This window comes from Rattus norvegicus, chromosome 6 (assembly GCF_021556685.1).
Source record: "Rattus norvegicus strain SHRSP/BbbUtx chromosome 6, alternate assembly SHRSP_T2T, whole genome shotgun sequence".
In the NCBI taxonomy this organism is placed as follows: Eukaryota; Metazoa; Chordata; class Mammalia; order Rodentia; family Muridae; genus Rattus; species Rattus norvegicus.
Window position 1 is genome coordinate 56,337,941 of NC_141539.1, and position 4,724 is coordinate 56,342,664.

The window sequence follows — 4,724 nt, forward strand, 5'->3', positions numbered from 1 at the left end:
GAATGAATTAAAACATTTGCTACAGAGATTTTAATAGCAAACAAGCTTTAGCTTGTATAGTTGTGATTAGTTTCACATCGGTTGAACATATTTAGAAAATGCTTAGTACTTACATAGCTGTAATTTTGCTACCGTTATGAATTGTAATGTAAATATCTGATATGCAGGATATCTGATATCTGACTCTCAAAGGGGTCTCAACCCACAGGTTGAGAACTGCTGGGCTAGAAGATTGAATGTACTAAGTCAGAATGTATTAATGAATGGCAAAGGTTTATGATAGAAGCAAGAAAATTAAAGATAAATAAACAGGTCTAATACAGGAAAGAAATTCTTTAAATTCTACATCTTACCGAATGCTGTTATAGCACAATGTCCTTTCTGTAGGGAAGATCACTAGTCAAAGCTATTCTAGTAATTAAAAAAAAAACCCACCATATTGTTTGTAAGTGAATTTATGCTTGCATTCAAGGAAACTTTAAAGAGTACTAATTGGATTTGGAAGTATACATAAGGGTTTCAGTGTTGTGTTTTAAAATATTCATACCCAATTTGACTGCTTCTAAAATTTGCTTAACTACACTGGTTTGGCCTCAATGGTAGAGCTACATTTACTTGCTGTCTTGGTTTGGGTTTCATTTCTGTGAAGAGACGCCATGACAAAGGCAACTCTTAGAAAGGCAAACATTTATTGGGGTTTGGCTTACAGTTTCAGAGGCTCAGTCCAGTATCATCGTGGTGGGAATCATGACACCGTGCAGGCTGCCTTGGTGCTGGAGGAGCCAAGAGTTCAAAATCTTGATCCAAAGGCAGCCAGAAGGAGACTGTCTTCTGCAGGCATCCGGGAGGAGAATCTCTTCCACACTGGGTGGAGTTTGAGCCTAGGAAACCTCAAAGCCCGCCCACATAGTGACACACTTCCTTCAACAACGCCACACCTCCCAAAATTGCCACTGCCCGTGAACCAAGCACATTCATCTCCCCACACTTGCCTCTCTAGGGTATTTTTCTTTCCCTGTATATTGAGAAGTTATTGCTGAGAGCCAGGTGATGTAAATGTCAGTTTCAGAAAGTTACAAAATCCTGCAAGTCCTGGGTAAGGTTGACTGTGAAAGGAAGCACATGCCTGCATGGAATCTTATTTCTCTTAACTTTGTGTCCATTAAGAACTATAAAATTAAGACATTTTGTAGATGTCCTAATGAGAAATTAAAATTTCAGGTCAAAGACAAAGAACTTTCAGCACTCCCTGATCATCGTTCGGCATGACCTGCACTCTTGTAGGAGTTCCCTTTGCCTCTGAATTCTACAGCAGCAATGTAGAGAGCCCAGGTCTGTACTGTGCATGAGGGTATGCTTGTGTCACAGCTGAGAAACCTGTGCTTCAAGAACTTTGTGTCAGTTAGCTTTCTGTCACTCTAAAAAATACACGAGGAAAATCAACTTAAAAAACAGGAAAAGTTGATTTTTGACCCAGTTTTGGATTTTTTAGCCAAGGTTATTTGTCCCACTAGTTTTAGACTTATCACAAGGTAGTGCTTAAAGGAGGATACTCATGGTGACTGGGAAGTGAGAGCGAGGGCTGGATTCCCAATGTCCTGTCCTCTTAAGGGCTCACCCACAATGACCTTATTTTCTCTCATTAGATACCACTTAAAAACAACAACAACAACAACAGCAGCAGCAGCAGCAGCAACAACAACAACAACTTTTCATTGGTTCTCTGTGAATCCCACAGCATGCACCCCAGTTCCACTCATTCCCCTTCCCCTCATACCCACTGTCCACCCTCAAAAACTCGCACCACCTCTGGCCTCTATCACTCAATACTGGAACCTCACTGTGACTCCTCTTGGACATCTTGCTGCTGCCCTGTTTTATGGAGATCTTGCAGCTCTGGATCTGCAGGGATCTCCACCACCCCCTCACCTCCCCTCCTCTCCACAACAATCAGCAGTTCACGGTGGGGCAGATGGTGGGCTGGGCCAATTCAAAGCTCCAGATCTGTGTTTGACAGGCATCTGAGCTGGTTAGTCAGTCAGCTTGCCTGTTCTCATTCTTGAGACTCATGCCCGGCAAGCCCTTCAACCAGGCCCAGCTCTACCCTGCTTCATAGGTGAAGTGCAGTGTCCATTGTCCCATGTGTTGCAACTGATGAGGGATGGGGCTTGTTCTCCCAACTCTCATGACCCCAGGGCCATCTCCCCTGCCTGCCATAGATGGTGAGGGATGAAGGAGGGGAAGAGGGCACATCTCTCCTGTCTGAGCCACTGGCCAGCAGACAAGAGGCAGGGCCAGCTCTCCTGCACCCACAACCTTGGGGCAGGCTTATCCATGCCCCTCTATCAGGGTCAGCTCTAGTGTGCTGCCCAGGAGAGTTGTCGGGCCTGGTCTCTTGAGTGCCATAGTAGGCAAGGGGGCAGGAGGGGAGGGGTGAGGGGCGAGGGGAGAGGAGCGCTCTCCTGCTTTTATGATCCCATCAGGTTCAGCTCTTCCTCCAGCTACTGGTGATAAGGCAAGAGGGTGCCCAGGGGATCTCTCCCTTGTTGACATCACAGCACAGCAAACAAAACAGTTCTCCCACACTCACACCCTCAGGCTGGCTCGCCCACAACTCCCACGTCCAGGGCTACTGTGCTTCCCAGTTGATGTACAGGGCCTGCTCTCCCAAGTGCTACAGCAGGTGAGGGGCAGAGACAGCTCTTCTGCTTTGATGACCTCAGGCCATCTCTCTTGCCTGCCATAGGTGACAAGGTTGGGGGTGGTGGCAGCATATCTCTGTTGTGGATTTCTTCTAATGCTGTTTGTGTTAATTCGGCTCCCCAGATCACACGGGAATCTACAAGTCCACATGCAGAGAACCCCTGCCTCCAGTTGGCTCTAATTGGTAAATAAAGTTAACGGACAATGGCTGGGCTGGGAGACAAAGGCGGGACTTTAGATTTCCCAGGCAAGGAACCAAAGCAAGAAGGAGACTTTAGAATCTCCATGACGGGGTGGGGGCGGGGGCTGGCGCGGGTAGCAGAAAGAGCAAGGAGAGAAAGCATACAAAATGTAAGAATCGAGGAAGAGTGGCCCCAGGGCCCACTTCCCTGACTGGGTCTGGGGTAGCAGAGATGAAACATAGATTTTAGTAAATAACAATTCAGAAATATCGGAGGAGAGGTGTTTGCAAAGTTTGAAAGTGCCCAGCCATTGGGCTGATTAAGGCATATTAAAATAGCAGGTTCTCTCTCTCTCTCTCTCTCTCTCTCTCTCTCTCTGTCTCTCTCTCTCTCTCTCTCTCTCTCTCTCTCTCTCTCTCTCTCTCTCTCTCTCTCTCTGTTGTTTCTTTTTGGGATCTAAGGATCCAGGGTATTTTGGTGGGTGGTAAAAAGCATGAGCTCACCAGCAGGGGAGTTTAGATCTGATTAACTTTCTACCTCTACACCTCTCCCTCCCCTATGTTATCACATGGCAGAGGAGTGGTGGGACCAGCTCTCCCAGGATCACACCCTCAGGGCTAGCTCTTCCTCATTCCCACCTTCAAGGTCAGTTCCACTGTATCTGCTCAGGTGGGGTCCAGGGCCTACTCTCCCAAGTGCTGCAGCCAACATTCTTGCTCTCATGATCTGGGGGCCAGGTCTCCCGCCTGCCATAGCTAGTGAGGGGAGAGGGGTGAGGGGCATCTCTTCCTCACTCACAACCTCACCACGCAGTGTGGGGCCAGCTCATCCACATCTCCTACGTTGTACAGACCTTCTCTCCCAAGCACTGCAGCTACTTAGGGTGTGATCAGCTCTCCTGTTCTTATATTCCTAGGGCCAGGTGAGGGGTGGGGCCAGTTCTGCACAGCCCTCCAATATCAAAATGTTCCTGGGAAGGTAGCCCAGACCAGGGACCTGGCCTTTGGTGGTAACGATCATAGACCCAGATAATGTTCTCCAGACAGGCAGGACCCCACTCACCATGATCCCAGGTGGCATCACGGGCTACTCACGTCAGGCTGTTCGTCACTACTCTCGAGTCTCCAGTCCTGCCTCTCTTCATTGTGCCCACATCCTTCTGTTTCTCTTTCTATGTCTCTTCCATTTCTCTACCACTTACTCCTCAGTGGTGTCTAGGGTCTCTTGAATGTCTGGGATCATCTTAGGAGTGGTTTCAGAAGTGCTATGGGGTCATTGTGGGCATGGTCTGCCCCTGTGCCCTGGGCCTGTGTAGCACTGGACTGGTGATCATCTCCGGCCAGCTCCCTGTCAGGACCCCATGGCAAGGAGTCTTATGCCTCAACCAGGTCTCCCTACCCCTTGGTATCCAACTGAAGCTCATCTCAGGCTCCCCCTTTTCAGGGAGTGTTAGGCTACTAATCCTGCTAATCACAGGTCAGAACACTGAGCATAGAAATGGCCTCTCTCCTCTCTGCCACCTAGTGAGGCATGTTTGACACAGCAGCCACACTTCTAATGCTTCTAGGGGCAGATACTACCTTGGACTGGTGGCCAGGCCTTCCTTGGTGTTCTCAAACCTTAGGAAACAAACCTCCTGAAGGCTGTGCTGTGCAACTGTTGAATTTTCTTTTCTAAAGCTCATGTTTATGCCTCAGTCCCTACCTGGTAGACTGAAGCCCTGAAAGGTGACTGAATTATGACACAATCAATGGCTCATATGTTAATAGATTAACAATATAATATTGGGAAATGGAGTCTAGGTGGAAGAATTGGGTTGTGCAGTATGCCTTGGAATAA

General features: G+C 48.0%; 1 non-coding gene across 1 annotated transcript; it reads right to left on the reverse strand.

The window, feature by feature from the left end:
* Positions 1 to 4,330: 4,330 nt before the first annotated feature.
* On the reverse strand, positions 4,331 to 4,459 carry LOC120093447 (small nucleolar RNA SNORA17). The gene has a single exon (XR_015623614.1). It is a non-coding gene; the product is annotated as a small nucleolar RNA SNORA17 (small nucleolar RNA).
* Positions 4,460 to 4,724: the final 265 nt, after the last annotated feature.